Below are 20,741 nucleotides of genomic sequence, written 5' to 3' on the forward strand. Positions count from 1 at the left end.
GCACTATTTTTATTTATTGCAGGGGTGTAACAATGGGTGGGGAGCAGAAAGATCCTACTTTTGTCAGTAGGATATTTGAGTAACTTCCATCCCAAGTATAAATTTGTGCTATTTATTCCAAAATGCTTTAATTAACAAAGTCAGTTAATATGTGGACACATTAACTTGATGTTTGGTAATTTATCTTTTGGAAGTTAAATGTCGTTAAATGCCCAGTAAGGAATATAGAACATTTTGGAATTTAATCATCTAATCTTCATGATTCATGGGGAACACAAATGGTGTATATTAGATTACTGTTATGATAAACTCAATCTTACCGATCTTTTTCTTATCACTTTTATATTACTCTGTACCTCAGAACATGACTCTGTAATCTTGCTATCTTCAATATTTTCCTATATAAGCAAATAGAATGGTCTCTGTCATTATCTGCAGTCCAGTGTAAAGAATTTCCTCTACTGTCCTGACAAATTTACCCCAGCCGCTGTATATCTTGTTACCAATCTGCAGCTCTCATTACAGAGTTGCAATTATTGAACACATATCATGTTTACCATTATTTTCCCACCTGTTAGGCTGATAGCACGAAAGCTGAAGTTCTCCGAGTGTGATGCTTGATTTATGTCGTCCAGTTTAGGGGAAATTCTTAATTTGTGTGCACTGCTTACTACAGCATATACAGGTGATGAAAGTTCAGAAATCTACTACTATTGCATTAAAAAAAGGAATTACATCTCAGTGCATTACCTCTCACAATATGAAGTTATTTTCTAACTTGTTTATTCAGACTAATGTTACATTTCAAATGCTATTTTTAACTTGAAGTTGCACTATTAAATACTTACATGTCTAAAAGGAAAAATACCATAACAATAAAATATTAATCAACCTTGCTATGCTGCAGTCATGTAAAATATTTAAAAAAAACAGCATATAAAACCTTTATTCCTGGAAATAAAAGTTTGTATTATGTTAAATTTGATGAGCTTCACTTTTATTAAAAACCGAATTAAGCTCACCATAACGGAATGATAGTACAAGGTTTGATTCCCTCAGCCTTCATTTGCCTACTGTGTGACCTTGAGCAAGTCACTTAACCAGACAGTGCTTGAGGACAACTGGAAATTTGCGCTAGGGTCATCAGTGGTCTTATGGATTGCAAGCCCAGTAACTGCCTATGTACAACAAACATATGTGTCATTGTGAAGCAGGTTAGCAAATGTGTTTTTGAAAAAAAAAAACAGTTTGGGGAACAGCACTGTGAATCACAAAAGGGTCAAAAATACTTATCATATGTGGCACGCCGTTAATCTCAACCCACAAAACTTCCTAAGATATTTAGCAACTGTAAGCAGACATGTGAGAAAAAAACACACTTTTGAAATCGAAAAACATTCAGTTTAAAAGAAAGTACTCCTAAATATGTGATTTAGGAATGTGTTTTTAGCAAACTGTATGCATATCCTCATCTACACATATTGCATAGGGTCATGGGTAATTACTAGGTATGTAGACCAGAAAACTTTTAAAGGGCCTTGCCCACATTCTTAATTGCCCACAACCAAAGAAATTAGCCCTAAATCAATTGCTCTGAAGAAAATGTTACTCCACATAAACAAATTCAAGAATACAATATATCTTTATATATCTCTTAGTGCAAAGTCACATGAGAATATATACATATTAGAATGAAACAGATGACACTAGCTGAGTGTGAAGCAAAACCTCATGGTACTAAAGACAGCAGATGCATAAGGTGAAGCTATTAGCATGCCATAGTAAACCACTGAGTCTTCTCCAAAGTAGGCATAGGACAGACATACTTTAAAAAATCTTAAAAATCACCTGCAGTCAGAAAGGAGATGTTTAAACTGTACTGTACATAGAGAATGTCTAAAGAAACTGAAAGGATACCTAAAAGTGTCACAGAGATACATGTGCGTATTCTTATGACATAAATAGGAATGCTATATCATTAAGCAAACTAACAGTTTACTTTCAAGTTGTTGATGTTTTTAATGCTTTTCTTGACTTTGTGGTTGGGTTCATCAAGGAAGACAAAAAATGTATTTACAAGAGACATTTTTCACAAAGATTTCAAATTTATGAAAATGTACACCTTTTTTCACAGGACTTACTTGGCAGAGACATGAACAGTCAGCAATGATTTTGAAGTTTCTAATGCCATTTTCACACATTTCTGAGGAAGGGAGATGGACTGCAAAAAGCAATAAGATAAGCATTTTCAATCTTAGCCCTGTTATACCAGGGAATGACATGGACAGATTACATTGTCTGTATTTGTGATCAAGGTGGTACCAAGTTATAGAACCAGTATGAATAGACTATATGCATCAAGAAAGTGAGTACCTTTCACCAAAAAAAAAAACAAAGAAAAAAAGAATGCTATAGAGCCGGTCTAGGTTTTAATGTATTCCCTGTATAAACAGGTAAGATTCTGCAATGTTTGTAGGTGACTCCTTACGGTGGTTTGCCCCATCTAATGTATAATATCTACCTGTTTAAGATGACCTTTGACATTTTACTCTTAGATTAGGAACTGTTTTGATACATGAGCCTTGTGTCTGAGTCAGAGATACTTGACCCTAGTCTCTGAACCGAGGATACAGAATTATTTTATGAATTTGTCAGACACATCTTTTCTGTTTGGCCTCTTCATAATTCCATTTAAAGCATTCACTACTAAACTTTATCTTTTGACACTGGGTTCAATGTTTAAGGCTGCTTTTGTCTTCTGAGACAGAGTTTGTGCTTAAAATCTAACATGCAAGACCATGTTCCTTTTACTTTTCACTTCAAATGACATGCTTATGACTGATAACACAGTATTTTACTCTAATCAAAAGACACAAATCTTTAATCTACTCCTACAAAAACTGTATCAAAATGTACATATTTTATAAGCTAGCATGTTTTGTACACAGCTAGTAGACTTAGATGCAAGTTCAGAGAAACAGAGGGTGGCTCTAGGTGACAAGGTAGTTCTCCTTCTGCCTGTGATTTGTTCTGTACTTTTAATTGTAATGTGCCTAGTTGTAATGTCAGTAGAACGACCTTGACATCAAGTTTTTTTTTTTCATTTTTAGTGCTATGACTAATTTTATAATTAGCACCTCTCTTTGTGGATCAAGACACACTCACTATGTTCACTTGTCACACTTCTTGAACCAGTAACCTGAAGTTCCTTAGAAAAGATCATAATAAATATAATTTATGGTTATAACCTATCCTCTCATTGAGCCATTCATTGCTGTAATGTATGCTGCATTTGCATGCTGATTTACAGCTTCCCAAGATGGATCAAATCTTCTGCAGGGTAATTATTCTTACAGACTGCAGACAGCAATAATTTGGAGTAACATAGTTTGCAGGGGCAGTAAAACTGCCCAGACCTGATAGATAAAATATTAGATGTCTCCAGAAGAGATGGAGATAGGAAATTCACCACTGGTATCACGTCAGTCGCCCTGCTGGACAGGGGTCCAGGGAAGTAAATATTGTGGGAAGAAATATGGCTACGCTTGTATAGAACCTAGGGCGGAGAGCCTAGTACAAACCTATGAACCTATGAAGAGCTGTAACCATATACAAGTATAAGGAACAGAAAATGATTGTTGCAATTCTTTTTTTGATTCTGTTGTAGGTTATAGCACTACCTACCTGAATACATCCAGAGAATTTACAGCTTCAGTCAATGCAGCTATGTGTGCAATTAATAATTTCTGTCAGCAGGTGGAGCTATTTCTATGACCGAAGATGCTGCCAAAAAACTTGAAGCTTGTAAAATGACTACAAAATTACAGAAATGAAACATTATACCACACTGCTGTCTACTTTCCAGGGTTCCAAGGAATATGCCTGAAGATGCATTATCTGCTCATCTGCAGAATGATCACGCTGATGCACTGTAAATGGTTCTTTTCATGATTCTTATTGGTAGTGATGTTGCCTTCTCCATGTGTTTTTATCATAGAACACTACATAGTATAATTACAAACTGTTACATATAAAATTACATACTTCTTCATTAGATGTGGTATATTAGAATAAATACCATTTTTACATTTTTAGTAGTCTTTATTAAAATTTTGAGTAAATAAAGCAAATGTTAATAAACATCTCTTACATTCAGTCTCTTCCCCTTAGATTAGCAAAGATTGATCTCCATTTATGAGATGATAATATATGCTGTTTCTGTACAGGTACTATATATGATGTCTGTGCAGTCAAGTTGTGAACTTGAACTATACTGTTGTTCATTAACACAGCATTATTGGAACAGAAAGGCTGAGGAGATGCACAGATTATATGCTTCTTTGCGGCATGGATGATATTTCAGCTTGGGAACAAAACTCCAGAAGAATAACATTGTCAGAGTGCCAAGTTAATTTATGATGCACATCTCCAGATGGCATTCTCCCTCTGGATTTTGCTGCTGCCTCATTTCCACTGTATGACCTTCCTTTTTTTTCTCACTTTCACCAATGCAAACAGCGACATATGTTTAACCCTGTCAAACATCTGTCACAATTGAAACATCCTTACAGGGTATCTCTTCAGCTATTTCTAGTTAGTCTAAGTAGTAACAGCATATTATGCCTTACATATTCTGGAATGTTCTATCTTCTTGTGTTTTCGATGACTTGTTGACCTACCTGTATGCCATTACACTAGGAAAAACAGCATCAATTGAACAGTTATTGATTTTTTTCAGTTTAGAACAAGGCTGTTTATTTTCATGACTAAAGCTTAGCAGTTAAAGCTAGAGTTAAACAATTTAACTTATTATTTTTTAATTAGCTTATGGAATACCTTTAAGCTGTACTGTATAGGCAAGTTAATGCACCCGTTTAACTCATACTTGAGAAACATGATATTGTTATATTACTGGATGTGTAAAACTGTTCTTGAATCTTTGAAGCATCCATTTGATGATGATATACTCATCGAGAATTAAGTGACTATGTCTGTACTCTCTGCTTTTCATTTCCTTATACCTGCATTGTCTATGGGCTTTCTTTTACGTCTTATACCACCTTTATATTCTGGTATTTTTGTAAATTATTCCCGGTGTGCTGATTTTTTTCTACAACAATGGGATTACATGTTATCAAGACCTAATGCATTTACCAGCACTGGATATACTTGGCATTCCCAGGACTCATAGACATTTCAAGGCACATGAGTCCTGTAATTATTTACGTTTTGTCAGTACCCAACCTCAGGTTGTACCCCCCTTCCTCCAGGAGGGCTAGTTCAGTCAAGCCTCGTGTAAACCTGTGGGTACCCATGCAATCATCCAGATATTGTTTGAAGGATGGCAATGTATCACACTGCTTAACATGTAAGAGTAATCCATTCCAGAGGTGTGTGTGTGTGTGTGTGTGTGTGTGTGTGTGTGTGTGTGTGTGTGTGTGTGTGTGTGTGTGTGTGTGTGTGTGTGTGTGTGTGTGTGTGTGTGTGTGTGTGTGTGTGTGTGTGTGTGTGTGTGTGTGTGTGTGTGTGTGTGTGTGTGTGTGTGTGTGTGAGGGGGGGGGGTGACTACTTTGAAATTACATTTTTCTATCCATGACATTTAATTTATCAGCAGGTGAAGATTAGGTCCCTTGTTTTGTTATCTGTAGAACTATTAGATTTGCAGAGATCTTGGAGCTCCAGAACAATTGCACAGAATGTGAGACATAGATTTCCTGTCAAGAGTCTGTGAGATGCTGCATAAAGGGCTACTGCTTCCAGCAGCAATTGGCAGTTCATGGGCTTTAAACTCATGATCTTCTTAGTTAGGAACCTTTGGGTGTCTTTCTGCTTACTTGATATGAATATTGAGGTATATCCCACAGGTGGCATTGTAATCAATATTTGGCTTAATCAATTCCGAATGCAAGGGAATGCTGATCTCTTTAGATATGGATGATATTTCCTTGACAATTAACTGCACCAAGTAGAAGGACTGGCTGACTACTGCAGCCCCATGATGATCAAATAAGATGGATTTGTCAACCCATGTTCCAAGGTCAATAACTGCATTGCCATTTTATAGTTGGGCATTGTTTATACTATAAGCTGAGGAGATAGATTGTCTACCAAATATAATTATATTGAATGTGTTTGCATTTAATTTGAGCCCATTCTCAGTATATCAGGTGTTTACTAGTGTGAATTCTTTCTGAAGTGTTTGGGCATCAGAGAAGTGCTTCAGAATTACAAACAGTTTGCAGTCATCTTGCAGTTTTAGTTAGCCAGAGGTCCTGCTTACCTCTCTGGAAAATAAATGCTGAAAATGAGGACGTTCAGTACTGATCCCTGGGGGACACCACTGATTATCTATTTGCTTTCTGATAAGTTGCATGCTACTCCCACTGTGTGGGTTCTGTCTTTTATCCAGTTTTCTAGCCATCTTACCATGTAAAGATCTGTTTTTAAAGCATTTAGCTTGCTTACAGTGCTTGCAAGGGGTATAGTGTTGAATGCCTTGGCCAGGTCAAGATACACAGTATGAACAGTGTGACTACTGTTGGTAGCTTGTGTGACCCTCTCAAAGAAGTTAACCAGATTCATTAGTCAGGATCTTCCCTTGACAAAACCAAATTGCTGAGGGCCAAGCCTAATAAGATTTGTGATATCATAGTTTATGAGGCTATTTATAGTATATTCCATGACTGTACAGATGAGGCTTGGGAGGCTGATGGGTGTATACCTCCTGGGGATGGTGGTAGGACCACACATATGTAGGGGCATCACCACTCCAACGTATTAAACTTCAGGGATAAAGGCTGTAGCTAAAGTTAGGTTAAACATTTTGAGAAGTGACTCAGTGAGGGAACGGTTACAGTCATTATTAAACATCTAGGTATACTGTTAGGACCCATGGAAGAAGTCATTTTGATAGCATCTTCAGTACATATTCCTCAGTGATAATAGTGGGTGTAAGGGATTCAGAAAGTTGCGTTAACATGTTTGATAATATCCTGGGTTTGAGGGGGTTGTGGGATCTGATGTATAATTTAAGGAGGTTTCCCTTTGTTATAAGGTTTATTTACATGTGTTGACCACTGGGGTTGTGTTTGAATTTTCCATTATATTTTGCATTGTTTGGCACTGCCAGCTCTATATATTTATCTAAAAGGGCACAGAGCTCATTTGTAAATCTATATGCTGTGTCAGCATCAAAACTGATATTGCCATGAGTGAATTTTGAATCTCGTTATAGAATAGGATGATGTTACTAGTTTTGAAATCCTTGAATTTAGAAATATTTGTTGCAAGGGCTTTATGGATTTTGGAGGTGAATGAACATATTTATTGTCCAGTTTTAAATTGGTAAGGTGATAGGAGAACAGTGCATGAAATTGCTAAATTTATAAGGACCAGATCAAGAATATTATGTCCTCAAGTTGGCTTAATTATCTGTTCTTGGAAGTTTATGATTATTATGTCTAAGAACTTCTGGGCATACCCTACATAACTGCTGTAGTTTATTAAAGAGTAGTTAAAGTCTCCCAATATGATATAATTTTTGTTAAGAGGCAGTTCATGAAATGCATTCAGGAATCTTACATGATTATCAGGGGAAATGCAAGGTGCCTTACAGAAGGCTATAAGTTTATGTCTTGACCTATTAAGACTCATCTGGAGTGCTACAAGTTCAGTTAGTGGGTCTTTGGGAATTGCCTTTGAGGTGGTATGGTTTTCAACAAATATAGAGATGGCACAACAGTTGCCACTGGACCTGAAAGCATGGTAAGTACAAAACCCAAGTACGGAAAGAGTTTGTTTCTTTTCATTTATGTATTTAATTTATTTATTGAAATTTGATTACTGGGAAAGTCTGACTGGGTAGGTACCCATTTTCAGCTGAGCCCCCAGGAGAAAAGCTCCAATGTATTACAAAAACATTTTAAGAACAATAATTTTATAAACTTCAAAAGTAATACAAAAACATCTACAGTTTCAATAATTATACCAAATTAGACATCATATGAAAACACTGGTTAAGAATAGATTACTTATATGACAATGGTTTAATACTTAGAGACATTTTAGCCCATTTATAGAAGGTGAGTTAGTATAATAAAAATAGCAATTGCAATCATACCTCTCAACCTCTTAGTGCAAGAAATCTGGACAAAGCTTGACAAAATGGGGGGACAAAGGCCCAAAAATAGGGACATATTTTAAATATTGCTCTTATAAACTTAGACAGTTGCTAGAGTAACAGGGTTTGTTTTAATACACATTTTCTGAAGGATTTGAACTCTGAAACTCAAATGTATGTAATTATTTAGTAACTTCAATCTTAAGATCATCCCAGTGATTTGCCAGAAAACCATAAATTTTATGAGGAACATAACAAAAATATAAGCCAAAACATTCTGCGAAAATCTGTATGGTTGAGGAATGGTGAAGTGAGAGAAAAAACAGGGTTATGCCATATTTAGAAAGATAATTTGGGGAAGATAAACTGATTGAAGTAAGGAAGTATGTGAAAAAAGAGAGAGGAAGGAGGTGTGATATATGAATATGCACTTTTTCATATTTAGGGATATAGTTTATCCTGGGGTTGAGCAACAACAGAGACAAGTTTGGCTAGGAAGTCTTACAGAAGTGTTTTAAAGGAATGGAGAGAGGATATTAACTTGGTGGATATAGGTAAGGCATTCCAGGCTTTAGCAACATGGTATGAGTACAGACCATGCCCAGCACATTTGTGGACAGAGGGTTTTTTTTGATCATTGGATTGGAATGACTGAATGGAAACAGTTGTGTAAACTGGTATTTAGAGATGGACAAACAGATGCTGGATAATTTTATACATGGTAAGAAGCCGTGTATATGCTAGTTGATGGGATAATTCTAACCAACTTAGGCTTTTTAGTGCTATGTAATTGTGGTTTCTGAATGGGGGACTTGCTGCAAATTTAGCCACTTAGTATAGCATGTTTTAAGTTTTAATTTTTGTGATGCCTGGAGATTAATATGGATGGGAGCACTATAAAGTGATAAGGGGAGTATGTTGCAAAGTGTAGTTTTAGTTCTGTTGATGAGAAATATTTTGGCTCTGTAAAACATCCCTAGTTTTTAGTGAGTCTTTTTTTAGGCAATTTTTTACATGCAAGTCAAATTTAATATTATCATCCCTAACAATTAACTATGAGAAGTGAGTTTAATGGTGGTATTATTAAAAAACAGGGTTTTAAATTTTTTTATGAGAGATGGATTTTGGGGAAAAAGTATTTTTTTGGGGGGATGGGTTAATTTGTGAGTTACAAAGCCACACTTCAATGGCTGTTAAAGCTTCCCATGTAAGTTTTTGGAGATATGCCAGGTTGTCTGATGTACATATAAGTATGTAGTCATCGTCGTATGGTATTAGGGAGGCCTGTTGTGTGCATGTGTGGAGAATGTTGGTGAGAATGCTAAATAGGAGGGGATCAAGGATAGAGCCTTGTGGTACATCGGTGGTGACTGGGAGGTATGGAGAGAGGATGGAGTGACATTTTACTGACTGATGCTGTTTTAATGTATTCACTTGGAAGGTCATTGGCTGAAGCAGGGCATGGTTTGAGTTTGTTTAAGAGTAGTTTTATATAGGATGTGGGCACAAGTCTGAAGGTGAAAGTGGATGTGGTAATATATGGCTGTTGGGCTGAGGTGGGATTAAATGTTAGGCAATCCTTTGTTAAGGATTTCATACCATCTATGAAATAAGAGTTGAATTCTGTTGCAGTTTCAAGAGGTGAGTTATTGGGAGATGGTTAGGGTTGAATTTTTGATTGAAATTTCTATAATGGCTGACCCAAATTTTTAGGGCTGCATTTACTATTGCTCTGAATTTTTTACAATATTTTTTTTTGTCTTCACTTATTTGTTTTTAGTACGGTTGTTGAGCATTCTTACATTTTCAAGATATTGTGGTGTCATATTTTTGCCCTTCCTTCCATGCCTTTTCTCTATACTGCATTCTACTCTTTTTGGGTAGCCAGATTGCTTTGTTTTCAGTCTCTTCCTTCTAGGAGGTGCAAGGCTTTTTAGGATATTTAGGAAAGTTGTATTTAATTAATTTCATGCATCATCTAAACGGGGATTTTTAGGATGTTCAAGTTAATAGCACTAATAAATATTTCTTGGTTAAACTTGGTCAAGCTGCATGTTCTTTTATAAAAATGCTGTTTAAGTGGATGGATGAGATATCTGGCTGTATAGATTGGAAAATTGTCACTGAGAGAGTCTGCCATTGTACCTGTGCTAGGGTCCGATAACAGAATCCAGTCTAATAAGGAATTTGATGTCTTGTTATAATGCAGGGTTATTAATTAGGTGTGTTAAGTTCATGCTAGATGTAGAACAGTTAGAGTTAATGACCAATTGATATTCACATTACCTAGTAGTATTTTTTTCTTTTGGAAATGTTATGGATATCCAGTGTAGGATATCTTCCAGTATAGCTGTTTTGTCAGCAGGATGGATGTAAAGGAAAGTGACACATATTTGTTTATATTTGTTTTAGAACTGTTTATTTTCTGGAAAATAATAAGAATCTCTGCTGAACTGAATTTTGGTATTGGTTTGTTGTAGGAGAAATGTGGTAGTTACCGGGAAATACTAAAACAATACTACCAACTTTTGTTTTATACAGTCATTCAGGATAATATTATATCCAGTGGTACAATTTCAGAGTTGTTTATACTGGGCTTAATCAAAATTTCAGTTAAAGCCAGAATATCATGCTTGTGTTACATAATCCAGGCATGTAGTTCAGTAGCTTTATTTCTTATGCTTCTAATATTTAAGGCAGGGGTGGGCAAACTTTTTGATTCGTGGGCCACATTGAGTTCTAACATTTGACAAAGGGGCCGGAACAGGAGCAGATAGATGGCATGCTTTGAAAACATCACCTCATTGGGGGAAAAATACACATCTTGGGATATGGAGAAAACATGTGCTTTAATTTCCAATGAAAATGAAGAAAAGCATTACAATAAAATCTCTGACTTTGAAATGAGTCTTTAAACACTGAAAATCAAATAAATGACCATTTTATTTTAAAGCACTGAAAGTTCTGTTATCCTTCAGGATATCACCATCACTCACATCCTGACTGTCTTTTTTTTCAAAAACGGTAGGAGATGCAGATGTACTTGTCCTGTTCCCTTTATTCAATTTGTTTCCCCGGTGCCAAAAGTCAACAACGACCAGTGCAAGGAAGAAACAGTTGCAGCAAGTCAGTCTGTGAAGCGTTATATTTGATCTGCGCGCACTGTTTATTTTAACAACATGCATATCACGGAGACACACACATTTTAATGGGAGCAGTGTTGTTGGTCTCCTTTTTTAGCCAGCGCATCAAAGTCTGAAGTTAGTTTTGTTGTGGTGATTCTCAGGATGGATCTGATGTGTAGGTCTGTTAACTTGGATCTGTGTCTGGCTTTGTTGATGTTCACGACGCTGAAGGTCTGTTCACACACGAAGGTAGAGCCGAACAAAGCCAACATCATCTGCGCTTTTTGCCTTAGATTTGGAAATGCGGCATCATTGAGTGAAGCATGGAAGTCATTTAGTTTCAGAGAGCTGAACTTCTCTTTTAAGGCAGGGTCGGACTGAAGGTCGATCAGTTCGAGCTGAAGCTCCTCTGGAGCTGTTTTGGGGTCTTGTGACAGAGGAAAGGCCACCAATTGAAGTGACTTGTCAATTTTGTCGAAATCCAAAAACCGACGGCAGAATTCTCCGTGCAGTGCATCCAGTGACTCACTGTATTTCTTTACTTTTGCTCCGGTCTCTTTCAGTGTGGCTAGTCTAGGAAAATGAGTGAATGACTTGTTCAAAATCTGCCTGGAGAATAAAGCCAGCTTGGATTTGAAGGCTTTCACGTTTGTGTACATGTCATGCACAAACTGCTCCTTCCCCTGCAGTTTCACGTTGAGCTCATTCAAGTGTGAAAATACGTCCGTAGCAAACGCAAAGTCACACATCCAGCTCTTGTTGCTCAGCTCAGGAAATTCATCAGTCTTCCCCTGCCACTCCAAAAACACGCCAATCTCCTCTTTGAGCTCCCACACTCGTTGAAACACTTTGCCCAAACTCAACCAGCGGACACGGGAGTGATAAAGCAGGTCCTGGTGATCCGCATCAGTTTCCTCCAGGAACACAATGAACTGACGGTGCTGAAGTCCCCGTGCGCGTATGAAGTTGACGAGTTTCATCACAGGATTCACAACATGATTCAGCTGTAACACCGATTTACATAGAGATTCCTGGTGGATGATGCAGTGGAGGAAAATGACATCCTGGTCAGGGTTTTCATCTTTCACTTTATTCTGGATTCTCCTCAGCAGGCCAACATTTTTTCCCATTAAATTCGGAGATCCATCTGTGGTGACGTTAACAAACTTACTCCAGGGAAGCTTCATGTTTTCGATGGCAGCAGACACCCATTCAAACAAGTCCTCTCCCCGTGTTTGTCCTTTCAGAGACTCCATTGTCAAAAACTCCTCCGTTATTTTAAAAGTTTCGTTGATTCCTCGGATAAAAATGAGGAGCTGAGCAGTGTCTTTGACATCGTTGCTTTCATCCAGTGCTAAAGAATAAAAAGTGAATGACTTCGCCTTTTTGTTTAATCTGCTGGTGATATCTTCATCTATTAGTTCTACACGGCGAGTCACTGTCCGCCGTGATAAACTGATTTTCTCAAACTTGTCTTTGGTCTCTGGGCACAAAATACCTGCTGTCTCTACCATACATTCTTTTAAAAACTCGCCCTCAGACAGTGGTTTGCTGGCATTTGCTATTTTGAATGAAAGCATAAAACTGGCCTTGGTACTTGACTCTTGAATGGCAGCTTGACGGTAAAAAAAACTTTGCTGAGCCTTCAAATTAGCTGCCACCTTCTCAGCAGCAGCTTCCCGTTCTTTTGTTGAGAGCTTACTAGCATAATTAGCACACTTTGTGGCAAAGTGACGGCTAATATTATACTCTTTAAAAACCGCCACAGTTTCTTGGCATATCAGGCAAACAGCAGATGATCGGTGTTCAGTGAAAAAATATTTAGTTGTCCACTCCTTATTGAACACTCGACATTCTCTGTCCACTTTCCTTTTCTTGGGTCCGCTCATCTTCATAGAGGGGCGGTGGGTCAAAGGGTAAAGTGCAAATGTGGAGTAATAGGCCTACGCTTCACCTCAACAAAGCCAATATATCTAGAGTGCGCCATCTAGTGAGGAAACATTAGAATTGCAGGGGAAATAAAACATTAACAAGGTTAATTTATAAAATTTTTTCAAGTTTGGCGGGCCGAATCAAAACATTTAATGGGCCGCATGTGGCCCCCGGGCCGTAGTTTGTCCATGCCTGATTTAAGGTGACAAAAATTAGATTAAAGGGGTTGGGGGTTAAACCAAGACTCAATAATTACACAAAGAAACATGAATGTCTTCAAAATGCAGGAGAGCCCAATTTGTTTTTCAGACTTCTGGCATTTAGAAGAGCTACTTTAATGTCATTCAGTTTTAGATTTATTATGTTTGCTACAATGGAAAGTTTGTTGGCTAAACTCTGTTTAAAAGATGAAACTATGTTGGCAGCAAAAGCCTTACGGAGTATGTCAAAGCCTTGAAACAAGAGGTGTAAGCCATCCTTTGTAAATCAAATTTGGAGTGTCAAGCATCTCTTCTCAGGTTGACACATATTGGATCCCCTGCAATGACACTATCTAACCATTTGTTATGGCCAATTATCTTTTAACTATACCTAAGGAACATTCATGGAGATGGAAAGATTCCATTCAGTACTAGTGTGTTGCCTGCATTTATCATATGCCTGAAGAATTGTAACATATCTCTGTGCATCTCTTTAAGGCTATTGTATCCCAAGTCATTCACTCCCACATGGACTACTGTTATGTTGCATTCATATATGACAGGAGAAAGGGTCTTTAGAGCCCTTGTGATGTCAAACATCCTGGTGCCCAAAAACAACTCATTGTAACCCTATCTTTGTCTAGACTTGGAAGTAGAGAATCTGTGTGTATAATGATAAGGCCACCTTTCACCAAGACATTTTTAGTACAGTGGTTTGCAGTATTAGACATGAAGTGATTTGACTCTTTGTAAGTTATTAGTTGTGCGTGAAGGTGTTGAGGTGTTGGATTTTTGCTCAACCTAGTCAGACTAGATGTAGAAGACTTTGGTAAACACATTTTTAATAACCTCAGCATAAGACATTTTAATTTGTTTTTGCTTGGATTGTGATGGAGGTGTGTGTTGCACATAGACCATGGATTTTTTTGAGAGGAGAACGATGAATTAACTGCCCGCACCTCTCACAGTCAGAAGTCAGAATTATTTGTGTAAAGTATGAGTCCATTATCTGTGAGAATAAGTCAGTTTCTGCAGTGCCCTAGGATACCCAGAACTATAAGCCTGGCAACAGCAGGAGAAATGAGCTGTCTCACCTTCCATTAGAATTAGTTAAGAAGTATACAGAATAAAATATATATACATATATGAATTAAATTATAAAAGGGATGTAAACAGATGGGTTAATAAATGCAAGGATGGGCACTTTAACACAAAATACATGGATTCAAATGATTGATGGATGTCTACACAGATTAATATTAGTAAGTGCAAGAAATACGGAATAATAGATTTGTGGAGAGGGCATAGCTAGCACTACCCTGGACAAACAAAGGGCACTTATTGGCTAATCCAGCAAATGAAAGTGTATGAGCAGTGTAGGGCAGTTATGGGCTGCTGGAAAACTAGATAGTAATCCAAGCTTACAATATGGTTCTTTGTGCAGCTACAAGCAGCTGTGGGCCCTTGAAGGTTCCACTGGTAATAGCTGACTATTCAATGTCTGGAAGTAAATGGAGATATGAGTGTAGATGTTGGCCAAGTCACCTCTGTCTGCACAGTGCACATTGCAACATGCTGGGTGTAGCACAGTGCTATGTAAATGTGGACAATTTGTAGCAACACTGAAAATGGATGAACAAACTCATAAGGGCATACTGGCCAATAACAAAAACACTCTTAAAGGTTCCAAAGCAATCAGATGCCTAGAAATGGCCCAGTTCCTTTTTTTTCTTACTAGAGTAAAACCAACAAACAATTTCTCAGCATGATTACTTAAAAACACAGAAATATACAGCTAAAACAGTATACACAATAACATATTAAAAACACTAATCTTAGGTCTTGTAGGGCTTTGTAGTACAGTCAAATTGGGTAGATTAGGTCAAATTTATGAGACTGCAGCAGATCATAGCAAATGTGCAAACATTGGCAATTATTAGAAGCAGTTTCTCTCCCTGAGGCTTCCTGTTGGTAATGGGGAACTGAAAACTGTCACCTCCAAAGCAAATGAGTTATGTCATCTGTGATCCCTACCATATCCAGCTTTTCATTTCAGTAAATGTAACTAAAGCCCTAATATAAAAATGATAACATCACAGTCAGTTGTACTGCTATCACACTAACAAGTAGACATGTGTGTGCTTTCTAACATGAATGTAGAAAGTTGGAAGAATATGTTTGAAAAATGTCCTGTGTTTATTGCCAGGATATATATAAAATGGATGTTGCATATCTGCCATTACACTGTGTGTGTGTATATACATATATATATATATATATATATAAACAACCTGAAATGCTTCCACTCAGGTGAAACCTATGCCACACAAGGGTGACATCAAATCATGTAATGAACACAGCATTTTTAGTAGCTAACTTCAAAGTCTTTCTATGACACTTGGGCAGTGGTGGATTAATTGCACTTTAGACCCTTGATGGTTTTAAAACCATGGACACATACACACACACACACACACCGTTGCTTGTAACACTCATAAATGCTCATGTTCTTTTGGTTTCAGCTTCCAGATTTACTACTATTCGATCTGCTATCATTATAATCCATCAAACAATCATCCCTCAGTTATGTCCACGTCAGTCTTTACATCTCATCTGTCTGATTGTGTTTAAAAAATGGTCAGAGCAAAGTATTCTAACTTGCTTTACACAAATGCACACTAGTCATACAAAGACAGACTGTTTGAACTGTACATTGAGACATCCCCCCTCCATTCAGTAGTTATAGCCAGTTTGCTGTATGCACATCAATGACTCTCAACCTCTAAATGCAAAAATAAGGGAAAAAGCCAAAATATGCTGAGGTACACTGGTAAATAATCAGGGACAAATGTATTTTATATACTTAACAAGTTGCTAGAATAACAGTTGCTGCATTAACATAACAGGAAATTCATCCCTGGTTTGGTACCAATATCTCTAATGGACACAGGCAACCTGTAAATGTTTCATCTTCGCGGCCCCTGCTTTTAAATGTTTCATCTCCCAAACTCCTGCTTACACTTATCAGTGGTATCAGAACTTGGAGACTTGGGAGGCATGGCTAGGTTTTAAAAGGCCCCTTTGGTTGTTAGGTTAGTAATCACCTATGGACGTATGAACCTATTAGCATACATTTTCTGAAGGATAAGAAGTCTTAAAGTCAAATGTCTGTCATTATATGGTGATAATAATTATCAATGATTTGAAAGAAACCTCAATTGTTTTTGAATAACAGATCAAAAGTATAATGCAAAATTGTGGGGCATTTTGTGAAATCAGTAACTGCTGAGAACGATGCAATTTTATCTTTGTTTCACATAAACAGTAGCCACAAATATTGCAACTTATTTCTTGCAAATGAATTAGACAATTAGATAAGCAAATGACCAGACAGTAAGTTCCTTTCATCAACAGACAACCTTCACTCCCACCCAGCAGTTATAGCCACATTGTCGTGTACAGCTGATCTGAGTGTGCTAAAAATAATACCTCTCAATCTGTTAGCACAAGAATCAGAGACAAAGCCACAAAATAATGGATGAGAAAGGCCTAAAATAGTGGCAACTTTTAAAAGAATCTTGCTAGAATGAGAGTTGGCATAGGTGTGCATTTCTGAAAGATATAAAGTCTTTAAAGTCAAATGTCTGCCATTATTTAGTGACTACAATTAAACAGAGCATGAGATAAACCTATATCCTGCACACATTTTCTCCATACAGGGATTACAATTTACCATACTCTGTAACACAGAGTGAGTAAAGCAAAACAAAAGAGGAAGAACCAAACCACAGCAGGCAGCAGATAAAAAAGAATTCCGTTTAATGGTAAGTGCTTTCACAGCACATCAAGCGGTTTCATCAGACAGTCTGATGAAGCAGCTTGATGTGCTGCAAAACCTCTTTTGTTTTTGCTTTATTCTTGTTCAGTTGCTGGTTGAACCAATTATCTACACCATATTCTTATTTTTCTGCGACACAAGTGAGTACTGAAGTTCCCCCTGACACCTGAAGGTTTGGGCAACTGCCCCCTTTGCTCACAGCTGAGTTATACTTCTGACTGCAATCCTCAATAGATTTACCAGAAAATCACAAATTTGATGAGGAACATACCAAAAATATGGAGTAAAGTAAGCGGCATTTTGTGTAATCAAGGACGGGTTTAACTTTGTTTCAAATAAAAAGTATCTCATAGAAATGCACACTAGTTCTGTTAAACCAGAATTTAAAGTGACCAAATGAGAAGAAGGCAAGTTGCTTCATCCACAGCCAGCCCTCCCTCCATGTAGTGACTGCAACCCTCAGTGACTAATGGAAATATTCAAACATAGTTTATACAAATGCACATTAGTCCTGTAAAGCTATACTTTAAATGGAGCAAACATCAAGAGAGTAATTTGGGCCCATGCTCACCCACCCCAAACCCCATTATTTAGTGACTGCAATCCTCAATAATTTACAAGGAAGCCACATTTGTCTCAGACCAAAAATATGAGGCAAAGTCAGAGACATTCTTTCAAATTAGGAATAGTTTCAACTCTTGTTTCACACAGCGCTGAAGAGAATAAAATGCACTCAAGTCCTGAAAAAACAGACTTCAAAATGAACAAATAATAAAAAGCAAGTTGCTTTCATGTGCAGTTGGACCCCAATTTAGATAGCATTCTTCAGTGACTTACCAGGCGACCACAGGTTTAAAAAAATATAAGAAATGGCAAATTCAGAGACAATTTCAAGTGGCAAATTCAGGGACAGTTTCAGCTTTGTTTCACACAGTGAATAGTGAGTCAGTGAATAGTCCAACTTATTTTGTAAGCATAGTTAGAATGTAAACTGAGCAAATGCAAGCTTCTTTTATCCACACCCAGCTTACAGCTCTCACACTTTTACTTAGTGACTACACTTCTCAACACTGTATATATTCGACTGCTTAAATTAGAAAAAAAAACAACCCCCCCCCACAAGCAAACAGCAGCCCCCCTGCCACTCTCCTTATTTAGGACTGCAGTTATCAATATAATACCTCATTGCCTGCCTGAATATATACACACATACACATACACACACACACACACACACACACACACACATATATATATATATATATATATATATATATATATATATATATATATATATACACACACACACACACACACACACACACACACACACACACACACACACACACACACACACACACAGACACACACACACACAAAGATAAGGATATAAATTTCCAGCTCTGCTTTTATTAACATAATGCAAAATCTCATACAGTTTAAGGCAATCAACCAGTGGGTATCACACAACAATAATAGGAAAATAAATAAAATAAACCATGCTAAACAGACTATAGGCATTTTACAACAGTGAATAGATATCACACTGATCATGTATACATATGAGATAAAAAGCAGATATAATGGTATCAAATAATGTAAAATAAGTGTTATAGGAGTCTAACCATACAGGCTTCACATGACACAGGTGAAGGAGTGTACCTCTTCTTAACTTCAAGTCAAATGTTTAGTCCTCAGACTTCTTGTTATGATACAAACAAGGATCATCGGTGTGGGCTTATTTTAATCAGAGATGAAAGTAAAGACTTCATTGTGTATCTGGGCTGAAGCTATGTGGGACTTTTTCTGAAAGGCTGATGTGTAGCGTACCTCTAATGGAAGATAGGTGTAAGCTTCACACCTGTAAAGGAAAACGGCAGCACCGACAGTACTAGGTACTAGGTCCCTGTTTTTAGACTGACCTTGCCGCTACGAAGGCTGCTTATTCCCACCTAAGACAGCATGAAGTTGTATGCTTCCATAGAAAGTATACAGATTAGCTACCGTATGGACAGGCTGGATACCTTAGGGAGGGCAGTGGTTAAATTATTGTGATCGAACACTAAAAAAAACAAAACAGAAATGTATATTTACCCTTTCTTTGATAACACTCTCAGCATTATTCATTGTTGATATCAGTATCCTAAATATGCCAGGAATGACAGCTCAGTCCATGTGCAACTGGCAGTTTACATTACAGGATTAAACCTAACAAGATCTTACTAAGCATCATCCTGCTTGTTCAAAGTCACATGTCTAGATCTGTTTAAACCCCTAAATGCACTGTTTTTCTTTTGTAAAGAGGACTTTATTGATTGTTGCTAAGTTTTGCTAAGTTAGCTGTTTTCAAAATGAACATTCTGAACAGTTATTTTTAGTCCTAATCTTTTACTTTGTCCTGTAGAGGCTGCAGGTTGGGATATCAAATCAGTGCTTCATGGGTTTCACAATCTTTTTTATATGTCTAATATATTGAAGACAGCTGAAATCCAAAAACTTCAAGATGACTGGTTTTAGGTGTGGACTGTGGTTAACTTAGAGAATGAAGAACATTTATATGTATACAACTATAATAAAGTTTGGTAATAGTGCAAATTGTCTTCTCCATGATATTTGACCAGTACATAGAAGCATGCAGAAAGGAAATTCAGGATCACTGATAGAGGATTATGGGTGGGTTCTGAATCTTAACCTGGTTATTAATGTGAAATATATTCAAGAAATTTATCTCAAGAGCAAAGCTCAGGAGATGAATTTCTGAATTACATTTCTTGAACCCATTTGCAAATAGTTATGGTCAGTGATACAGTCATATTATTTGCAATACATATAGAGTTTTTGTGTTCTGAAGTGGTATAAATTAAAAAAAGTAGGGTAGTGAAATGATAACACCTTTAGAAGCAATCACACATTTTGCTCTACTGTATAAATAGCACACCCAAAAGCAAAGTGTGTCTCTTGTCAATCAACAGTTTTAAAAGCTATCAGACCCTTTGGTCTGTCACACGTCTGTTTGTCTGACAGAGTAGTGTATTACAGCATTTGAAGCTGTATATATGCCTGATACAACTGTTTGATGCTGCTGTGGCTGGGGTTGCAAGAGTCTCACTAATACTGAGTTCATATGATGATTCCTGTTATCACAAACTTGTTAAAGCTATGATTTTATGTATAAAATTCACTGTAACAAAGCAATTTTACATACTTTTGTAATATACTTATTTTTCTTCCTTTTGGAGAGCAGTCAAGATACTCTATAAAGTGTGAGAACTTAGAAATTAATGAATCCAGACAAAAATGTATGAATTTATGTTATGACTGATAAAAATGACAGGAACCAATTTTGCTATAGTGACTTTGATTAGATTAACTGATATTAATTGGTTTGTTTTCAATTTCCATTTATCCTACACTTATTGCATTGATCTAAGTTTATTATTAATGATTGTATAACTGACATTTAAAGCAATAAATGTCTTAAAGCAGGAAAAGGTAAGCATATTATCATTCAAGGTAATACTATGATT

General features: G+C 36.9%; 1 protein-coding gene across 12 annotated transcripts in view; it reads right to left on the minus strand.

Annotated features, from left to right (window-relative positions):
- The window catches only part of MYT1L (myelin transcription factor 1 like), a 2,965,652-nt gene that overhangs the window by 426,561 nt on the left and 2,518,350 nt on the right, over nt 1–20,741 (minus strand). The gene's annotated exons all lie outside the window — the stretch shown is intronic.

The sequence above is a fragment of the Protopterus annectens genome, chromosome 1.part0 (genome assembly GCF_019279795.1).
Source record: "Protopterus annectens isolate FY-2018-M chromosome 1.part0, PAN1.0, whole genome shotgun sequence".
In the NCBI taxonomy this organism is placed as follows: domain Eukaryota; kingdom Metazoa; phylum Chordata; order Ceratodontiformes; family Protopteridae; genus Protopterus; species Protopterus annectens.